Source organism: Gracilinanus agilis, chromosome 1 (assembly GCF_016433145.1).
Source record: "Gracilinanus agilis isolate LMUSP501 chromosome 1, AgileGrace, whole genome shotgun sequence".
NCBI classification, from domain to species: Eukaryota; Metazoa; Chordata; class Mammalia; order Didelphimorphia; family Didelphidae; genus Gracilinanus; species Gracilinanus agilis.
Genome location: NC_058130.1, coordinates 339,042,793 through 339,066,051, shown reverse-complemented (window position 1 = coordinate 339,066,051; position 23,259 = coordinate 339,042,793). Strand labels below are relative to the sequence as shown.

General features: G+C 39.4%; 1 protein-coding gene across 1 annotated transcript in view; it reads left to right on the top strand.

Annotated features, from left to right (window-relative positions):
• The first annotated feature begins 1,596 nt into the window (after window positions 1-1,596).
• GCNT4 (glucosaminyl (N-acetyl) transferase 4) overlaps window positions 1,597-23,259 on the top strand; it is a 56,856-nt gene continuing 35,193 nt past the window's right edge. The window contains exon 1 of the mRNA XM_044663069.1: window positions 1,597-1,668. The gene's annotated coding sequence lies outside the window, so the exon portion shown is untranslated. The remainder of the gene's footprint in view (window positions 1,669-23,259) is intronic.

Genomic DNA, 23,259 nt, shown 5'->3' with positions numbered 1-23,259 from the left:
TGGGCCTGGGTGAAGTAGAGCTAAACGGTCTGGCAAAAGGAAAGCTGGAATTGATCCCTTTCCTTCCCCAAGAAGACACGCTCCAGATCACTTAAAGAGAGCAAAGTGCTGGTCTAGATCCTCTATAATTATTTATGGATTTTCTGGGTCTCTGCCTAATTGGTCTTCCTGCTGGGCCCTCTCCCTTTCTGAGGCTGGGGGACCTCACTTGCTGCCCAGCATAAGAGTATGAAGAGGAAGAAACCTCTAATATTTTTATTATGGGTAAATTTGGTTGTAGGGGAGAAAAATCCTTGCATAATGCTAGTATATGCTGTAAAGTAGTCTGTTACAATCTGGGAATGCAGAGAATCAGCACCAGTCCTAACGAACTGAAAATTCTCCAAAGATTTTCTTTAATGTACTTAAATTCCTTAGAACTTATCAATTAAACTTCCAGGTTCCCCCACCCTCAAGTTCGATGCCTGCAAAGGGAAATAGTGAAAAGTTAGTTATTCTAACCCCACTCTGGGGCTAGAAGTACGTGTGGGTTAAGAAACACAGTTGGAAGCTGAAAAAAAATTGTGTAGTAATAGATGCTGTCCCAGCACTGCTATCTTAATCCACTTCCCCCACAATGAAAACGGTTTTCCTTCCAACTAAGAAGGCAGAATCCCTCAGAGACCCACTTCCTTCCTTCTCTCCCCTTATGACAGGCTCCTTCTCCCCACCTCCCAAACCCGGACCCTTATCCTCCTTCCTCAAAGTAGGTCGAAGAAACCCGAAGGGCCCCTACACATTCCCCAGCTCCAGAGTTAGCAGCTGGTCCCCGTTCAGTGCTGCAGTGGCAACTTGGACTTTTTCCGCACAGCCCGTGGCAGTCCCTTAAATAAGCCGGCGAGACTCTGGCAGCATGTGGCAAAAACACTGCCGCGGCCGCTGCAGATCCACGAGACTCGGGGTGGCCAGAAGGACCTAAGGCAGAGTTCCCTTTAGCCCGTAGCACCCGCAGGGACGGGAGCTGGAAGGCGTATTCTGGTCCTACAATCTATATCTTGGCTAAGAGGGAAAAAAAAAAACAACAAACAAAAAAACAAACAAAAAACAAGCGAGCTCCTCCTATCGACCCTAAAGGTCAATGGGAGCAAGGCAGGTGTGTAACAAAGGATGGGGAAAGGGTAGGGGGGAAGGAAGTGATTAGCGGCCGGAGGATTCTGATTCAAACTTTCTCCAGAAGTGCAAAGGGAGGAGGAGGTACAGTCTGAGCCAGGTGAGAATGAGTGGGTTGGGGTGACCTGAGAAGCCTAAGAAACCAGCGCCAGGGCGGCCGGTCTAATTCGGAGTTGGGGGTCGCGTGAGGTGTTTCGCTATCAGGGTGCTCCCATTAGTGCACCCTCGTAGAGTCCGCGGCCCCGAGAAGGCGAAGAGGAGGAGACGCCAGCGCCCCTCCTTTTTTCCGACACGTCATGGGGTCCGCTGCGCTCCCCCGCCGCCTCCCGCCCACCCCAGGCGGAGACACCGAAGCAGCTCCCTCGCAGTCCGCAACCGTGGAGGGAGGGCGGGAGAGAGCCGGCGCCGCGGCGGCCGCTGTCGCAGCGGAGGAGCCTGCCGGAGAAACGGAGCCCCGCCTGCCGCCTAGCTCTGCAGCCTCCGGGACCGCGGGACTCGGGGTTGCCAGTCCCTCCTTTCGTAAGTCTTGTTGTGGGGGGTGGCGCTGGAGTGGGCGGGAGGGAAGGGAGGAACTCACGTTTCCTTTCCATCTCCCTTCTTCTGGGGTCCTTGGGGCCACGAGTAGGAGGATCCCTCTTTCCTTCAGCTTGGAGGTCAGCTCCGAAGGCGGGTGGACCGAGGTTCGAGGGCGGGGGCTGGGAGTGAGCCCCAGCTGCCTCCAGCTCCAGGATCTAGCCCTCAAGACTTCGGCTTTTGGCGCGGCCGAAAACTTTGGTGCGGCGCTCTGCCCTGCGCAGCCTTACGCTGCCTTACTCCGTCTTACCCTACCCTGTCCTGCCCAGCAGTACCCTGCCCTGTCCTGTCTTCACCTGATGGCTCCGCGTGGACCCCGTCCCCAGGTCCTCGACCAACCTGGAGGCGCAGGGGATGGGGGGGGGGGGGGCAGGGAGTGGTACCGCGGAGAGCGCAGGCTGCCGGGGGCTGGAAACTGACTGGGGTGAGTGTCCTTAGTCCCCAGCGCCACGCCGGGCATGCCTGGCTCCGCCCGCAGCTGTGTCCAGGGTTGGGGGGTCTTCCTACCGGTAGAAAACGAGCGACCTTACTAAGTGGAGTCTTGAGCGGCAGCAACTTCTCTGTCGGGTGCAGCAGCCAGCTACCCCCGCGCTCGGACGACACAGAGCTCCTGCATTTGGGAAAGAGGAAAAAAGGGAGAAGGGAAGCGAAAGGAAGGGCTAACAAGCTCACAGGGCTCGGGGGATGTTAGCTGAGGCCCAGAGGCTGCAGGAGGGCACTGTCCAGAGGTTCTCAGCCTGGGGATTTCGAGGGCACCTTGAAAGTGGGAGAAGAGGGAATAGCAGATTGATTAACTACGACGGGGCTTTCCTTCGAGGCCAAGTTCTTGCTTTCCTCCCTGAGAACCGGAGGAGGCGGGAGTCAAGAAAATGTTTTTGGCAGTCCCACCTCTTACCTGAGACTCCAGAAACTTGCCATTCTCTAGAGAACGAAAGACCACTTTCTCGTCTGCGTTCCGCTTTCCAGTCTGGACGCGTGCTTTATCTAAAAATTGCCGCTCCCCACCCCTCCCATCCCCGGCCTCCAGATTCTCCGGCTGGGGTCGGGCGTGGGGAGGGGAGTGGCCTGGGGCTTCCTTCTGTATCATCTAGTTTCCTCCTGATTCCGCCGGGCACCTGGTGAATGCCTCCTGACAGAATCAGTTCTTTCCTAGAAACGCACCCCTGCGAGAACCTCATCCTTTCTTCCTAGAAAAAACTGAAAACTCACTGAATTTGGGGTGGGGTAGAAGGCTGAGGAACCTTTCTGTCACGTCCTTAGGTATGAACGCTGAGTTGCAGGTGAATTAAGAACTTAAGTTTTTGTTTGTGCTTTTGTTTGGGTGGGGGAGTGTCAAGAATTTGAGGGAAATGGTTAAAGCATTTCCGGAGACTATAGTAATGTAAGAGATAGATGATTCTGTAATCAGAACTGGAGGGAGGGAGGAATATCTCTGGCTGCAAGTGGCTACCTGGCTGGGTGACTTTTTCCCTCTATAATTTCATTGCAGGCTTAGCCTTACTTTACTGTCTCTCGATTGCTTGGGCACCTGGAAATTTGAATTGGGTTGGGGGAGGGAAAGGAGAAAAGGAACCTCTAAAAGAAGGGTTGGATTGAAGGTGCAGGGTGGAGTAAAGATTAAAAATTCTGGATTTAGTCAGGAAGAGTTGGTTTCAGATTCTGCTTTGTGACCCTCAGCTAGTCACACATTTTCCCAAGCTCATCACTAGATGACCTCCAACTTTAAACCCATGATCCTTTGAGTTGATTGTAGAATTCCTCACCGAATCTGCAATCACTCCTAGGGCCTGAGCTATAGATTCCGGAGCCGAAATATGAGTGCATTAATTCACAGCGGTCCTTTTTAAATTGTAACTTTTGTCCACAATTGGGAGGATTGGGTTCAGGAAAGTTGTAGTCTTAATTTTCATCATGAGTTTTCCATGAATGGGAGTTGTTGCTTATTTTTCTCCCAGGATTAGTCTAATAGGGAAAGCTTATTGTCAAAACTCAGAGAAAAGAAGCAATTCTTTTTGTCCGCCTCATTTTAGTGATTAAAGATTAAGAACCCCAGAGAGCAAGAGAAAGAGAATTTGTTCGTGCTCTATATAATTTAGCAGATTTTCATCACCCTTTTAAAGATCATATATGTAAAATACTCTTATTAGGTCATATGTGACTACAATCCTAAATTAAAGCCAAGCAGCCTTTTAAAAATCCTTTGTTAATAACTTCTCAAGGAAGTAAGAGCTTTTAAGATAAGTGGATTCTTCCAGAGAGCTGTTTCTTTTACCACAGTGTCTATAACTCCTTTTCTTTGTGTGAAATTACTAGGGAAAGTAGTAGTGCTGAATTGCCAGTGTTTTATTGTTTGATTACTGTAATTAGCACACAGAAATGAAACCAGGGATAAAAGTGATATTGTATTGAATAGCATATGAAAAATTGGAAGAAGAAATATTTATTCTGGTTGGGAAAGAGATTGTAGGTATTACTATTATTATTTTTTAAGTTTAAAAAGTATACTTTAATATACATTTCAGATTCCATTGGTTCTTTCTGTTGAGGTAGATAGCATTTTTTATCATGAGTCCTTCAGAATTGTCTTGGACCATTGTGTTACTGAGAATAGCTACATCATTCACAGTTGATCACCATACAATATTGCTTTTTTCTGTTAGTAGTACTTTTATTTTTAATTTTTTTATTGATTAATTAAGAAAAACTTTCCATGGTTACATGATTCATGTTCTATCCTTCCCTTCCTCCAACCCCCCTCCCATAGCTGACTTGCAATTCTACTGGGTTTTACATGTGTCATTGATCAAGACCTATTTCCATATTATTGATATTTGCAATAGAGTGATCATTTAGAGTCTGAATCCCCAATCATATCCCCATCGAGCCATGTGATCAAGCAGTTGTTTTTGTTCTGTGTTTCTGCTCCCACAGTTCTTTCTCTGGATGTGGATAGTGTTCTTTCTCATAAGTCCCTCAGAATTGTCCTGGGTCATTGCATTGCTAGTCCGTTACAGTTGATTATGCCACAGTGTATCCGTCTCTTTGTATATAATTCTCTTGGTTCTGCTCCTTTCACTCTGCATCAATTCCTAGAGGTCGTTCTACTTCACATGGCAATTCCTCCAGTTCATTATTCCTTTTAGCACAATAGTATTCCATCACCAGCAGATACCACAATTTGTTTAGCCATTCCCTAATTGAAGGGCATCCCGTCATTTTCCAATTTTTTTGCCATTTGTAGGTATTATTAGTGGTAGGAGAAAGATTCACAGGAGGTGGTAAATACTTGGGTCTTAGTGGATATTTAAGCAGACTTAATTACCTAGTTTGAAAAACTGCATAGAAGAGGTTACAGGAATGATGGCATAATGGTGCATTAACTTATAGTGCTCTATATCAAAATGGTAGAATAAAGTTGGGTCATTAATATTTGTTCATGTTTATGCTTTATTCATTGTTCTGGATTTCTGTGGTAGCAATTTTTGTTAATCTCTGTATTGTCCATCCCCTTCCCCAATAGATCACTTTTAACATTTATACTTAGAAAGAGGGAAATTTGAATTTTAAAAAAATAATAAACTATAGCTAAATGTAGAAAAAGTTACTTATCTTCTTTGAGCTAGAACTTAACTCATTACACAAATGGATCTCATCTATTTGGGAGTTCCTTCCAACAATGCAGAAAACAACAACCTATTCTGGACTTGCCCTGACCTGTACTGTGTCCTCCTCAAAGTCCACCACCAAGAGGGTTCACCCATGTTCTGGAAATCCTCCTTGTTTTATTTTTTCTTTTCTCTTTTTTGGCCTTTTAAACCCTTACCTTCTGTCTTAGAAGCAATACTAAGTTCCAAGGTAGAAGAGAGGTAAGGGCTAGGCCATAGGGGCTAAGTGACTTTCCCAACATCACAGCTAGGAAGTGTCTAACGCCAGTCTTGAACCCAGGACCTCCCATCTTTAGGCCTGGTTTTCTATACACTGAGCCACCTAGCTGCACCACCACCCCTTTTTAAACCTATACCTTCTGTCTTATAATCAACATTGGTTCTAAGGCAGAGCCACCCTAGCTGGCCTGCCTTCCTTGTTTTCTTTGGATAGTTCAAGAGTGTGATTAGAGAACTCAGGCCACCTGCCCACCAGTCATGCCTTGGCCTTCTAATATGACCAACTCATCTGACCTTTTATGTCATAGAATTCTTCAAAATTCTTCATTCATTATATGTAACAGCCTACTCACACCCACAACATGCACTTTTCTATTGCCCCCTGAGTGTTGCTTATCATTAGTTTCTTCAGAAGAAGTGGTGTTGCAGGCTGGTATTGCAACACCAGGGAGACATTTGTACTGAAAAGTTGAGTCTTTCCTGTTCTGAAAAGCTCAGGCAATGTAAATGCTTTGCAGTCTTCTGAAAGTTCCTTTTAATTCTAGATTCTCCTCATTGGCTCTCCCAGGAATACATGCCACTGGAGCTTGCTCTGTGGAGTATTCTGTCAGTGCATGTTGAAATATGGATAATATACCTTCTTTACCCATTTGGTCTTTCCCATGGAGATGGAGAAACCAAACTCTTTTGAATCATTACAAATTTCTTTCATAAGATTCTGTGATATCTTAGGGCTTGGTGGAGTTAACACAATGTCATTCAAAAGAAAGCATCTGAAGGCCTCACTGAGGAGATTCTGTGCAGAAATTAATAGAAACTTGGACTCCATACTTAAAGAAATTATTCAGCAAAATTGCCCTGAAGTTCTACAACAAGAGGGCAATATAGACATTGAAAGGATCCATAGATCACCTTCTACACTAGACAATGAGAAGACAACCCCAAGAAATATAATAGCTAAATTTAAGAGCTTCCAACTAAAAGAAAAATATTACAAGAAGCCAGAAAGAGACAATTCAGATATCAAGGAGCATCAATCAGGATCACACAGGATCTGGCAGCCTCCACACTAAGAGCCACAAGGCTTGGAATATGATATTCAGAAAGGCAAGAGAACTGGGTCTACAACCAAGGATCACTTACCCATCAAAGCTGACTATATACTTCCAGGGGGAAGTATGGGCATTCAACAAGATAGAAGATTTCCAAGTATTTGCATAGAAAAGACCAGGACTAAATGGAAATTTCGATACTCAACCATAGAAATCAAGTGAAACATGAAAAGGTAAATAAGAAACAGAGGGGAAAGAAAGAAAATTCTTATTCTTAAATTTACCCCTTTAAGGGCCTTAATAAGATCAAATTATTTGTATTCCTATATGGAGAAATGGTATGTGTAATTTTCAAAAATTGTATTCACTATTATAGTAATTAGAAGAATTATTCATAGGGAGAGGTTGGAGCACTAAATGGTCTAAGATGAGACGGGGCAGGGGAAAAAGAGGGAGGGTGAATAGTAGATGGCATCAAGAGAAACTTGAATGAATAAGAAAAATAGGATATTCTATACCACACAAAGAGAGTGTGGGAAGGGGAGGGGATCAATACTATTATAAAAAGGAGAGGAAGAGAGCATTAAGAGGTAATATTTAAACCTTAATCTCAGCAGAAGTAACCCTGAGAGGGCAGAGTAGCTATGTCCATTGGGATATCGAATTCTATCTAACCCTACTGAGAAAGTCAGAAGGGATCAACCAAGGGGAGCAGGGGAGTGGGGAGATCAAAAAAGGGAGGGGAGGAGAGGAGGCAGGGAATTCATTAGGCCTTAAAAAATAAAAAGAGGAGAATAATAAGGGAGGGCCTAGAAAGGGAGGTAAATCAAGGGAGGGGATAAGGGGGATGGGTCTAAAACAAACCACCGGTTTAAAAGGAAATAGCGTAAGAAGAAGGGGTAGAACTAGGAGAGGATACCAAAATGTTGGGGAAAACACAACTGATAATTATAACTCTGAATGTGAATGGGATGAACTCACCCATAAAACAGAAGCAAATAGCAAAGTGGATTAGAAACCAAAATCCTACAGTATGTTGTCTACAAGAAACACATATGAGGCAGGTGGACATACACAGGTTTAAGGTGAAGGGCTGGAGCAAAATCTTTTGGGCTTCAAATAAGAAAAAGAAGGCAGGAGTGGCGATCATGATCTCTGACAGAGCCAAAGTAAAAATAGATTTGGTTAAAAGAGATAGGGAAGGTAATTATATCCTGATAAAAGACAGTATAGACAATGAGGAAATAACAGTGATCAATGTGTGTGCACCAAATGGCATAGCATCCAAATTCCTAAAGGATAAACTGGCACAGCTCAAGAATGAAATAGATAGTAAAACCATTCTAGAGAGAGATCTAAATATTCCTCTTCCAGATTTAGATAAATCAAACCGAAAAATAAATAAGAAAGAGATAAGAGAGGTAAATGAAATCCTAGAAAAATTAGATTTAATAGATATGTGGAGAAAAATAAATAGGGACAAAAAGGAATATACCTTCTTTTCAGCTGCACATGGTACATTCACAAAGATTGACCATGTAATAGGACATAGAAACATTGCAAACAAATGCAAAAGAGCAGAAATAATAAATGTAACCTCAGATCATAATGCAATAAAAATAATAATTAGTAAGGGCACCTGGACAGGCAAATCAAAAACTAATTGGAAATTAAATAATATGATTCTCCAAAACCAGTTAGTTAAAGAAGAAATCATAGAAACAATCAATAATTTCATTGAAGAGAATGACAATGATGAAACATCCTACCAAACTCTGTGGGATGCAACTAAGGCAGTCCTCAGAGGGAAATTTATATCCTTGAATGCACATATTAACAAATTAGAGAAGGCAAAGATCAATTAACTGGGCATGCAAATTAAAAAACTAGAAAGGGAACAAATTTAAAATCCCCAGCTAAACACCAAATTAGAGATTATAAAAATTAGAGGAGAAATCAATAAAATTGAAAGCAAAAGAACTATTAAATTAATAAATAAGACTAGAAGCTGGTACTTTGAAAAAACAGATAAAATAGAGAAAGTACTGGTCAATCTAAGTAAAAAAAGGAAAGAAGAAAACCAAATCATCAGTATCAAAGATAAAAAGGGAGACTTCACCTCTAACAAAGAGGAAATCAAGGCAATCATAAAAACTATTTTGCACAATTATATGGCAATAAATATAGCAATCTAGGTGAGATGGATGAATATTTACAAAAATATAAATTGCCTAGATTAACAGTAGAAGAAATAGAATACTTAAATAATTCCATATCAGAAAAAGAAATTGAACAAGCCATCAAAGAACTCCCTAAGAAAAAATCCCCAGGAACAGATGGATTCACAAGTGATTTCTATCAAACCTTTAAAGAACAACTAATTCTAATACTATACAAACTATTTGATGATATAATAAGCAAAGAAGGAGTTCTACCAAACTCCTTTTATGATACAAATATGGTACTGATCTTAAAGCCAGGTAGATCAAAAACAGAGAAAGAAAACTACAGACCAATTTCCTTAATGAACATAGATGCAAAAATCTTAAACAGAATACTAGCAAACAGACTCTAGCAAGTGATCATGAAGGTTATTTATTATGATCAGATGGGATTTATACCAGGAGTGCAAGGATGGTTCAACATCAGGAAAACCATTCACATAATTGACCATATCAATAAGCAAACCAACAAAAAACACATGATTATCTCAATAGATGCTGAAAAAGCCTTTGACAAAATACAACATCTATGCCTATTGAAAACTCTAGAAAGTATAGGAATAGAAGGACCTTTCCTTAAAATAATAAACAGTATATATCTAAAACCATCAACAAGCATCATATGCAATGGGGATAAATTAGAAGCCTTCCCAATAAGATCAGGCATGAAACAAGGATGCCCACTATTACCTCCATTATTTAACTAGAAACACTAGCATTAGCAATTGTACTAGAAACACTAGCAGTAACAATTAGAGAAGAAAAAGAAATTGAAGGTATTAAAATAGGCAATGAGGAGACTAAGCTACACTGTTTGCAGATGATATGATGGTCTACTTAAAAAATCCTAGAGAATCAACTAAAAAGCTAGTAGAAATAATCAACAACTTTAGCAAAGTTGCAGCATACAAAATAAATGCACATAAATCATCAGCATTTCTATATATCTCCAACACATCACAGCAGCAAGAGGTAGAAAGAGAAACACCATTTAAAATCACCCTAGACAATATAGAATACATGGGAATCTTATCTACCAAAACAAACACAGCAATTATACGAAAACAACTACAAAACACTTTCCAAACAAATAAAACTGGAGCTCAACAATTGGAAAGCCATTAATTGTTCATGGGTAGGACGAGCTAACATAATACAAATGACCATTCTACCCAAATTAATTTACCCATTTAGTGCTATACCTATCAAACTACCAAAAAACTTACTGAATTAGAAAAAACTGTAACAAAGTTCATTTGGAAGAACAAAAGATCAAGAATGTCAAGAGAAATAATGAAAAAAAATATGAAGGAAGGTGGCCTAGCAGTACCAGATATTAAATTATACTATAAAGCCTCAGTCACCAAAACGATATGGTACTGGCTAAGAGACAGAAGGGAGGATCAGTGGAATAGATTTGGGGTAATTGACATCAGCAAGGCAGTGTATGATAAACCCAAAGAGCCTAACTTTTGGGACAAAAATCCACTATTTGACAAAAACTGTTGGGAAAATTGGAAAACAATATGGGAGAGATTAGGTTTAGATTAACATCTCACACCGTACACGAAGATAAATTCAGAATGGATGAATGACTTGAATATAAAGAAGGAAACTATAAGAAAATTAGGTGAACATTGAATAGTATACCTGTCAGATCTATGGGAAAGGGAAGGTTTTAAAACCAAGCAAGAGTTAGAAAAAATTACAAAATGTAAAATAATTTTGATTATATTAAATTAAAAAGGTTTTGTACAAACAAAAACAATGCAACCAAAATCAGAAGGGAAACAACAAACTGGGAAAAAATCTTTATAACAAAAAACTGACAGAGGTCTAATTACTCAAATATACAAGGAGCTAAATCAATTGTATAAAAAAATCAAGCCATTCCCCAATTGATAAATGGGCAAGGGACATGAATAGGCAATTTTCATATAAAGAAATCAAAACTATCAATAAGCACATGAGAAAGTGTTCTAAACCTCTAATAATTAGAGAAATGCAAATCAAAACAACTCTGAGGTATCACCTCACACCTAGCAGATTGGCTAAAATGATAGCAGGGGAGAGTAATGAATGTTGGAGGGGATGTGGCAAAATTGGGACATTAATGAATTGCTGGTGGAGTTGTGAACTGATCCAACCATTCTGGATGGCAATTTGTAACTATGCCCAAAAAGCTCTGAAAGACTGCCTGCCCTTTGATCCAGCCATAGCATTGCTGGGTTTGTACCCCAAAGAGATCATAGATAAACAGACTTATATGAAAATATTTATAGCTGAGCTTTTTGTGGTGGCAAAAACCTGGAAAATGAGTGCATGCCCTTCAATTAGGGAATGGCTGAACAAATTGTGGTATCTGTTGGTGATGGAATACTATTGTGCTCAAAGGAATAATAAACTGGAGGAATTCCATGGGAACTGGAAAGACCTCCAGGAATTGATGCAGAGTGAAAAGAGCAGAGCCAGAAGAACATTGTACACAGAGACTGATACACTGTGGTAAAATCGAATGCAATGATCCAGGATAATTCTGAGGTATTTATGGAAAGGAACACTACCCACATTCAGAGGAAGAACTGCAGGAGTAGAAACACATAAGTAAAACACCCGCTTGAACACATGGGTTGATGCGGACATGGTTGGGGATATAGACACTAAATGACCACACCAATGCAACTATCAATACTATGTAAATAAGTCTTGACTGATCACATGTGTTAAAACCAATGGAAATGTGCATTGGATATGGGGTGTGGTGCTAAAAGGTGGGTGAATGGGAAAGTAAAAAACATGAATCATGTAAAAAAAAAAGTATAAAAATAAAAAAAGGGAAAAAAATAAAAAGGGGGAAAAAAAAGAATCTTACATTCTAATGTAAGAGATAATACCACAAAGGAAGATGGAAAGTTAGGCAGAAAAGGAAGGGCAAGAAGGAGGTTTGGGGGAGACATTGACTCATCCTAATTTGAAGAGTGTTTGATGTTTGGCATAGGTACCTCCTCAAATGGAAAATCATAACTCGCCATCAGTCTTATGGAAGATTCCAAAAGAGTGGAATGACTTTGCATAGTTTTTTTGCAAATCTTGCAAAATTTTCTTTAGACTGGTTTTACCTTCCACTGTTTCTCTTGTTTGGATAACATACTGCATATAATTACCCATCATTCTTCTTTGTAAGATGTTAAAGGTGTGTTTGTATAGTAATCCAGTGTTGTATTTACTAGAATCTGTCTCCATTTGGCAAGCAATTCACATATTTGCTTACTTAGGTGGGTATTTTATTTTTTGTTCTTGGTTTCTTGGTTATAGCAGTTTACAGAGGTTTAACTTCTGGAGGAAGTGATAGTTGGCATCAATGTTTTTTTTTCCTATTGACCTTTTCACATTTAAAAGTTTTTTTCAATAACTTATTTAAGGTTAAATCTTCCTAATTATATATTTTATCTTTTTATGATATTTCTATTCTTCCTTTTTATTATAAATTCTAATCTAAGTTGATGTTTTGACTATGCACATATAATTGCCCAAAGGTTAACTCCAATGTAGTATATCTTTTCTAGACTTTAAATGTAATCAATTTCATTTTCTATGATGTTTTATGGTGGCCATATCTAGCACCTAAGCCAATAATTAATTTTAATAACAACAAATGAAACTAATTTTAGTGCTATTTTCAAAATTTTTTCTAAAGCAAGAAAGTAATTAAGGTTTTGTAACAAAGCTTGGTAGTTAAGTAATTAACTAGTAAGAAAAATTCTACTGTGTTACATTGGCATATCAAATATTTCTACATACTTTACCATGTTGGCTTCAAGGAGAATTCCCACCCTCTTTCATTCAAGAAAGAGTAAAAAGTGCTGATTCTGGCATCAGGGATCCTTGAGCTGGGTGGCTCAGTGGGTTGAGATCCAGGCCTAGAGATTGGTGGTGGTGATGGTGGGGTGGTCCTAGGTTCAAATCTGGCCTCAGACTCTTTCTGTGTGACCCTGGGCAAGTCACTTAACCTGCATTGCCTAGCCCTTTTTGCTCTCTTGCCTTGGAAGCAATACATGGTATTGGTTCTAAGATGGGATTTTGTTGTTTTTTTTTTTTAAATAGATCAGTTAAAACCATAGAAATTAAAATGGAAAAAAAATTTAAAGATTAGACCTGCCTTAAGAATAGAGTACTTTATAATTGTTAGCTTAATTGATGGTGGCTAAAGTTTATCTTTTAGGGAATTCCTTATGTCTCTTTTTAATCCTTCTTAGTACCTGGCATCAACCTGTATAGATAGCTCCTTTGTAAAATGAAAGGATGAGATCAGATGATTTATTTTATTTATTTATGGTTCCTTTCAGCTCTGAGTCCTTTGGTAAGATTTATGACATAGTAATTATCAAAGAATGTTCACTGATGATCATTCAGTGATAAGAGCTGGAATAGAGGTTGCTTAATCTAACCCCATTATTTTGCAAATTAAGAAACCTGGGAGTCATGGAAAGTCATTAAATGACTTGCCCAAGACTACCCAGCTTATATGTGGGAAAGCCACAACTAGGACTTTGGTCTTCAAACTCCCAGACCTTCTCTCTTTTTGCAGCACCATGCTATTAAGACTGAAAAACACAACATCCTTTTTCAATCTTGTTTTCACTAACAATGATGAATAAAACCAGCTTTTTTTCAAAGTTAGAAAGATTAGCTTCAGCTCCTTTATAGTCAAATGGTGACAATTTCAGGAATTCTGAATTGATGGGGTGAGGTTACTTGATAGACAAAACACCAGATGAGAAATATCATTTATTTGTGGATAGACTGGAACAGTATAAGAAAAATGACACTACTACCTAAGTTAATTTACTTATTCAGTGCCAAAACAACCAAACTTCAGAAGGATTACTTTATAGACTAGAAGCAATAACAGAATTTATCTGGAAGAACAAAAGATCAAAACCCTCAAGAGAAATAATTTTTAAAAGAGTGAATGATCTATGATACTTGAGATACTTAAGGCATTTAAAATACTTAGGAGAAAGGAGAACATCCAGGAGAATGTTGTACATGGAGACTGATACACTGTGGTACAATTGAACATAATAGACTTCTCTACTAGCAGCAATGTAAGGATCCAGAGCAAGGATGAGGGACTTATGAGAAAGAAAACTAGCCACATTCAGAGGAAGAACTGTGGGAGGAGAAACACAGAAGAAAAACAACTGCTTGAACACATGGGCTGATGGGGATATTATTGGGGATGGAGACACTAAACGTTAACTCTAGTCCAACTATCAATAATATGAAATTAGGTCTTAATCAATAATACATGTAAAACCCAGTGGAATTGTGCATTGGCTAAGGGGGGCTGGGGAGTTTGGGGGAGCGGGAAAGAACATGAAACATGTAACTATGGGAAAATATTCAAAATTTTAAAAAAGTACTAAGGAGACTCAAGGTACTAAAGAATTTTATCACTCTTAGGATACTGAGAAGGGGTATATAACATAGAAGGGAGGGAGTAAGTTGAATAGGAGAGAGAGAGAGAGATAAATAAAAGGGTGCCAAGTAGTGCCAGATTTGAAACTAATACAAAGTAATAACTATCAAGGTGATTTGGTATTCATTTAAAAAACAGAACGTTTGATAAGTGGAACACATTAGATATGCAACAAAGAAGCAAAAAAAAAAAAAAGACTAGCATAGTATTCAATAAACACAGTAAGTTCAACTATTGGGTATAAGGACACATTCAACAAAAAATATTGGATAAAAATGGAAAGCCATCTGGCAAAAATTAGATTTAAACCAATATCTCATATCATATGCCAAGATGGACTCCACATGAATACAAGAGATCACATCATAAACAAATTAGAGGTACAAGGAAGAAAATAACCTGCATAAGGGAAGAGTTCATGAATAAACAAAGGAAGAAATGATCACAGGAGATAAAATATACAATTTATGTTGTACAAATGGTTTTTTAGAAATTTGCTAAAATAAAACCAGTGCAGCTAAAATTAAAAGAGAAACAAGTTTTTATGATAAAAGATCTATTAACCAAGATATTTAAGGAACTAATCAAAATATATGAATAAGAGCCATTCCCAGTAGCTAAGTGGTCAAAGGATATGAAAGACAGTTTTCAAAGGAAATCCAAGCTATCAACAGATATATGAAAAATGCTCTAAATCACCAATAATTGTAGAAATGCAAATTAAAACAAACCTGAGGTTCCACCTCACACCTATTATATTGTCGAAGATAGCAACAAAGTAAAATAACAATTGCTGGAGGATCTATAAGAAAACAGGCACTCCAGTCCCCTGTGGGTAGAGCTGTGGATTGAAAATCATTATCGCAAACAATATAAAACTGTTTTTATAAAACTGTGTCTAAAAGTTACTGAACTCTCCATACTCATCCATAGCTCTTGAGGCTCATACTTGTAGCTTGTACTCCAAAGAGTTCAGAGAAAGAGAAGAAGGGCTGATATACACAAAAACAATTAACAACTTGTTTGGATAGAACAAAGACCTAGAAACTAAGGGAGGGGAGGAGTGCTGGCAGCCAGGGAATGGTTGAACAATTTTTGGTATATAAAACAGTGAATGTTACTGTGTTATAAGAAATGATGAAAGGAATGGGTCAGAGAAACCTGGGAAGACATGTATGAACTAATTTAGAGGAAAGCATCACATGGAAACCAATTTATGCCTTAACATCATTATTTTATAGATATATTTACATCTTTTTACATATGTTTGACATAACAATATTGAAAGATAATTTTGAAACTTAAAAACTCTGACCTATGCTGTGACTCACCATGATCTAAGAGAATAGATTAAGTGTACTACCCACCTCCTGACAGAAAGGTGACAGTCTCAAGGTGCAAATGCCATCCATGGACACAGCAGAAATTTATTTTATCTGATTATGCATTTTTTGTCAAAAGAAAAAAAAGGGCCCTAGGAACATTTTTTAGAATAATAGCTAGCTTTTATATAGAGTTCAAGGTGCAAAGTACCTTATGTGTGCCATTTTATTTGCTCTTCAGATAACCCGGGGAAGTATTATTATGCTATTATTATTCCCACTTAGAGATGAAGAAATTTAGGCTGAGAAGAGTTAAATGACTAGCCCATAGTAGCTAAGTAGGTTTCTTATACTGGTTTTGAATTCACATCTTCCTGGTAAACAGAGGAGTACAGAAGGAAGGCCAGAAAGAAACACAGCTAAGTAGGACAGACTTGAAAGTTACATGCTACAATTTTTATATAGTTAAATGGAAAAGCTAGACATGATTGAAATTTGTAGTTTTGTGTTCAGTCCTTGTTATCTATCCTACTTTGTAGATGAGCATTTTGCTGATTTTGTTCTGTGTTTGTTAGGTTCAGAAATTTCAAATTTTTAAATAAATTGTTAGCAGCTAGATGAAATGAGCTTCTATTACAAATCTCCAAGATCATAGATCCAGTAGTTTTTACTTGAGATCCTATACTTCTGAAAATCCCAAATAAGGTTTTTGGAACACTATGAACAACTTGCATTTTCCCCTGAAATTAAATTATTATTTTTTAAATTTGGCTATTATTTATTTTTACTCCTCTATTCTAGTTGTTCCTGTACCAGAGACCTCATGGCAGTTTGTATTTAAAAATTATAGGTCATGAGCAAAGATGAAGTGGTGCCCAAAGTGTGCTTTCTTGTATTTTTTAAAAGAATGATCAAACTGCCTAGGAGAGCATGTGAGGGTGGGTGTGGGTATGTCTGGGTATGGCACTATGACCAATCACTTGATCATAGGGAGAAAAATAAGAAGTACTCTCTTCCTTCCTGTGCTTCATCAGCCTTAGCAACTCTTTCAACATCCAGGTCCCTTTCTCATACCCTAGTCTTGCTCCTTTCCTGCAGTCATTGTCTTTTTTTGTTCTTGTCCTCTTTGGCCTCCCGCATATTCTTGGAGTCTGCCTAGCACTTTCTAACATTCTCAAATGACCTTAAACAGACTCCATAGTGCCATGTTACTCTCATTGCCAAAATTTTACTTCTAACTTTGTAAGTTTCTATAGGATAGTTTCAGCATTATGTGTGGTCATGTGAATATGAACACATGAGCCATGCAAGTACGCTTCTAAAACCTAGAATAAAAGTGTGTTAGAAATGAATGACATTTTAGAAATCATCTACTCTACTGTTATCTCCCCAATACTCTTTTTCAAAAAATCCCTACCTTCTGTCTTAGGATCGCTACAGGTATTGGCTTCAAGGCAGAAGAATAATAAGGGATAGGCAATTGGGGTTAACTGCCTTGCCCAGGGTCACATAAGTGGGAAGTGTTTGAGGTCACATTTGAATCCAGGACCTCTTGACTCCAGGCCTAACTCTATACACTGAGCCACCTAGCTGCCCTTCCCACATATCCTTCCAAGATAACCCTATAAAAAGTGGAAAACTAAGGGCCAAAGAATTGGATATTTGCCCAATGTCACACAGGCAGAGTGAGGACTTGAGCCCAATCATCCTGGTCCCTAGCTCAGTGAACCGGTGTCTTTCCATAGTGTCATGCAAAATTCAGGCATTATCCATAGATTGAAGATAAATATAAATTAGCTTGTCAGAACAGGTTGGTAAATTGAGCCATGGCTCATCATGGTGAAGCAAACCAGACCAGTTAGGAAGGCCATCAATCAAGCATCCAGCATGCTACTTTCAGTTGGAAAACCCAGACTGATCCCTGGATATACATTCATTTCTAGTCATGGCTAAGTCTGAGGTAATTTCTGGGACTTCCCCTTAATGAAAAGCAGTGTAGCCTAGCAGCTAACTGGCTGGCCTCACAGAGAAGCACAAAAAGTCTCACATGAATTAATGAAAAGTGAAATAAGGAGTGCCAGAATGACAGTGCCCACAGTCATTACAGCAATATCACTGGAAACAACAACCACAAAGCAATAAAAATTAATTTTGTGAAAGTTTAAAACTCAAGCTTGGGCCCAAAGAGCTCTGGGAAGGTACTGCTTCCTATTCCTTGGTGGAGATAGGAGGTCCCCAGCTGTGGAACATTGCAGATCATGTCAGATTTTTCTTTTGGTATATTAATTGGTTTTCCTCCCCTTTTCTATTCTTCACTATATAGAATGGCTTTCTGGAGGGGAAAGGGGATTGATGGTGGGGAAATCTAAGTGATATGAAAACAAAAATCTTCTATTTATTTTTTTAAACCCTTACCTTCAACTTAGAATCAATACTATGTATTGGTCCCAAGGCAGAAGAGTGGTAAGGGCAAGGCAATGGGGTTAAGTGACATACCCAGGGTAACACAGCTAGGAATTTGAACCTAGGACCTCTCATCTCTAGGTCTGGCTCTCAATCCACTGAGCTACCCAGCTGCTCCCCCAAATCTATCTTTTAAAAATAGACTTGGAGCCAAGAAGATACGAATTCAAGTCCTGCCTCTGATGTATTAACTGTGTCACTCTGGACAAGTTACATAAACTCTAAACAATTCCCCAAGACTCTTTAAGTTGCAAAAAAGACTACCAGCCAGTAACTGGAAGGAAAAAAAGCATTTATTAAGCATCTATGATGTGCCAGGACCTTTTGAGATACCTCTTTTGAGCTTCACAACAACCCTGGAAAGGAGGTGCTATTATTCTCATTTCACAGTTGAAGAAACTGAGGCAAAGAAAGGTTAAGTGAGTTGCCTTGGGTAATACAACTGGTGTCTGAGGCTGCATTTGAATTCAGGTCTTCCTGACTCTAGTTCCAGCACTCTATCCTTACTACCACTTTGCTTCCTCAGCAGAACTCCCCCGTCTTCCCCCATATCAGTGAAATCACAAGTTTCATTACTTTATCAATCTTCCATCCCCTCGATGCTCAGTTTCATCTCAGAAGTCCTAGGAGCTCTAGTCAATCATGTGGGCAAGAAGTAGATGCACTTATGGTAGCTGTGAGACCTCTCTTGCTTCTCTGCCTTCTATGGAGGGCATTTGCAATTACTCTGGCCTAAACTGTCTTGGATTCAGAAGAGCAGAGACTACAATTGTGGTGAAACCAGCGGCTATATCCTTCATAGTTCCCTGTTGCTGTTCTAGCACCCAATTAAAAGGAAATTTTTCTTTTTTTTTTTAAGTGGTTATTCACAGTGACATTTATTTATTTGTTTGTTTGTTTGTTTGTTTGTTTGTTTGTTTGTTTGTTTATTTGTTTATTTATTTATTTATTTTAGGGAACTTTTCCATGGTTACTTGATTCAAGTTCTTACTTTCCCCTTCACCCACCCCTCCATCCCCCCCCTCCCCCCATAGCTGACATGCATTTCCACTGGTTTTAACATGTGTCATCAATCAAGACCTATTTCCATATTGTTGATAGTTGTACTAGGGTGTCCGCATCAACCCATGTGTTCAAGCAGTTGTTTTTCTTCTGTGTTTTCCACTCCTGTAGTTCTTCCTCTGAATGTGGGTAGTGTTCTTTTCCATAAATCTCTCAGAATTGTCCTGGGTCATTGCATTGCTGCTAGTACAGAAGTCCATTACATTCGATTTTACCACAGTGTATCAGTCTCTGTGTATAAGGTTCTTCTGGTTCTGCTCCCTTCACTCTGCATCAATTCTTGGAGGTCATTCCAGTTCACATGGAATTCCTCCAATTTATTATTTAAAAGGAAATTTTTCTTGATTCTTCCTGTGAGAGAATGGAGAAATGATACTGATTAGCTTCTTGAATCAATAGAAGCTCCTTGAGGGCAGGAATGGTTTCATTTTTGCAACTATCTCCTCAGCACAGTGCCTGGTATGTTGAATAAATGCTTGTTAATGTATTGATCAGTTGGTGAAGGGAAAACTTGCTTTCTCTTGCCAAATTTAAATTAAACACACACACACACACACACACACACACACACACACACACACACACACACACACACACACACACCCCATTCGAGTAGGATCAAAAGAGCAGGAAGAGCCCTTAAAATGGAGTCCAGGGCAGCTGGGTTTCTCAGTCAATAAAGCCCCAGACCTAGAGTCTAGAGGACCTGGATTCAAATATGACCTCAGACACTTCCTAGCTGTGTAACTTTGGGCAAATCACTTAACTCCCATTACCTCTTACCATTCTTCTGCTTTGGAATCAATACTTAATATCATTTCTGAAGCAGAAGTTACAGCTTTTAAGAAAAAAAGTCAAGGAGTCCATCTCCTTAGTATTGAAGAAGTTAGGTGGCTTCACTAGAGTCACTTATCTAGAGTCTAGTAATAATAATAATAATAATAATAATAATAATAATAATAATCACTTTCAGAATGCGCTAAAATTTGCAAAGTAGGCTATTAGGTGGTGAAGTGGAGTCAGAAGGATATGTGTTTGAATCTAGCCTCAGGCACTTATAAGCTATGTGACCCTGGTGCAAGTCACGTAACCCTGTTTGCCTTAGTTTCCTCATCATTAAAATGAGCTGGAGAAGGAAATGGCAAACTACTCCAGGATTTTTGCCAAGAAAACTCCAGATGGGGTCACCAAAAAATCAGATGTGAATAATTGGCTTTTAACCACAACATTACAAATAATGTTACCTTTGATCCCTACTAGATATAAATATAAATAGATAAAGTAAGGCAGCTTGTCAGATTGGATGAGTAAATTTAGATATGCTATAGATGGCTCATCAAGGTGAAGCAAACCTGACCAGTTGGAAGCCCATCAATCAAACAATAAATCAGCAAGTAGTTATTAAGGACTTACAATGTGCCACGCTCCGTGCTGTAATAATCCTCATTTTTCAGGTGAGAATACTGGGCTGTCAGGTTAAGTCATACAGTGAAGTTAGCAAGCTTCTAGTAAGTGTCTGAGCCAAGATATGAACCCATTTCTTCCTGACTCCAAAGTCCTGCATTTCTCTACTCCAGTGATGGACAAACTATGCCAGATGGGGCCCCCTGAAATGTTCTATCTGGCCAGCGACATTATTCCTAATCTGATGAATACAATACAATGAAACTTCGAAAGAGTTGCCTCAGAAACAGACTGACAGATGAGCATTTCCTTTCCTTTGGCCCCCTCTTTAAAAAGTTTGCCCATCACTGCTCTACTCTATAACCTAAAGCTTCCCTTAGCGGGTGAGAGGAATGGCCATCTATTCAAAAGAATCTTGAACTCCACTTTAGTGTGGCAAAGGCTATTTTTAGTTCATCCTCTTGAGAATGGGTCCTCAGGAGCCAGTGTTATAGCTAGCAGACAAGTTCAAAGAATGGGAGCACCCAGGCTCCTTTTATTTTATTCCCTAATGCAAAGATGGTCCCATCCCTCAATTTACCCTGAGCTGGTTACTGGAGGATTACAATCCAGTGAGCCAACTAATCAAAATGTGCAATTTACAATGCCTCATTACCCCAATTATTCACATGGATTTTAACCAATAAAAGTGAAAGCAGCTTCACCTGTTAGCCTCTTATGGAAGTGGCCAATTAAGCAAGCTTTAGGTGATATTCATTTATAATATTTATTATAAGATATAATATTATATAATACCATTAAATATTTATTGTTATACTATTATAATTATGTTTTATTATTATATTTTTAATATAATAATACCCTAATCCTTATTGTAATATGCTGATATGATTTTGGGTGACTTGGGCTTAAGCTGGGAACATGAAACTTAACTCAATTTTTTTTTTAAAACCATTACCTTTGGTCTTGGAGTCAATACTGTGTATTGGTTCCAAGGCAGAAGAGTGGTAAGAGCTAGGCAATGGGAGTTAAGTGACTTGCCCAGGGTCATACAGCTAGGACATGTCTGAGGCCAGATTTGAACCTCCCGTCTCTAGGCCTGGCTCTCAATTCACTGAGCCACCCAGCAGCCCCCTTAACTCAATTTTTTGACTCCATTATATAGGCTTATGAGAGGAGTCCACCATCTTGTCAGGACCTGTTCCTCACAGCAGATTTGGGAGGCAGGCTCTAGACACAAGTCTTCCTGAATTCAGATCTAGTCCTTTATCCAGTAAACCACCTAACTGCCACTGGCCAAGGGTCTGAAATAGGATTTGAACCCAACTATTCCCAGCTCCAAGTCTGGTGATCTCCCTACTCCACTAACCTGCCCTGCTCCATCACTGTGGCGTCCTTTCCAATATTATCACCAGGTTTCTTTGCTGAAGAATTCTGCTGTTTTGAAGAACAGTGATGGAAGACTTGTGATCGGCAAATGAATTTTTGTTTCAGTGTTTTTCACTGGGACACCATTGGAAATTGTGTAGGTGAAGGGATTCTTTATTTAATTTGTGTTTGAAAGAGAGTTGCTCATTCAGTCTCAGGATGTGAAGTAGATGATAACCTTCTGGGAATGATCCTAGACCTGATATGCTTCAATTGCAGGTGCTTTGAGCAAAAACACCTTTTCAAGGGCTGGCATCTGAATCCTCTGTACTGTGGCAGGGTTTTGTCTTCATTTATCAGCTGACCTTCTGGGCCATTAAGAGAAGCTTTGTCGGAGGGGATGTTTTGTTTACTTGTTGGCAGAATGACAGTATTTTCGGCATTGTTTTGGCTGCCTTGGAGATCTTTTTGCCCAATAAGGATGATAAAACAAGTCATTTTGAGTTTGCAATAGCTGGGAAATGATCAGGACTAAAGATTAGTCTTAGGGAAAAACAGTTTATAGCTTCTGCAGAACACAGTCTGAGATGCTTTTCAGCTGATTATAACAGTACACAGCTGGCCAGCTGTGATCCTCTCAGAAGCCTTTTTTCCCCCAAAACTCTTACCCTCTGTTTTAGAATCAATACAATTGATTCCAAGGCAGAAGAGCGGTAAGAGCTAGGCAATGGGGACTAAGGGACTTGCCCAGGGTCACATTAGGAAGTATCTTGGGCCAGATTTGAACCCAGAAACTCCCATCTCTAAGTCTGATGCTCAGTCTACTGAGTCATCCAGTTGGCCCCACTCTCGGAGGCCTTTTAAAGAAATTAACTTTAAAATATTGAACAGAGAGGCCATAGAATTATACTTCTGGAAGGAACTGTCAAAAGTAATTTAGTTATGCTATAAGTTTTGAGGTAGATGGGACCTGAGAGCTCATCTAGAGCTGTGCCCTGATTTAATAGATGGGGAAACTGAGGCTCATCTAGATTAAGCATTATTGCCCAAGGTCACACAAATTGCATACTAGGTAGTAGAACTAGGATTCAAACTCAAGTCCCCTGATCTCTTTTCTGTGATTCTATAAATGTGTCATCAAGGAGGTAAAACCATTCAGTAATAAGAGTAGAGAAGCCATATGCCATAGAGAAAAGAGAGCTGATATCTGAGCCAAGAAGATGTGGGTGCAGATTCCCCCTTTGACCTGTCCTGATGGTGTGGCCCTGGGTACACACT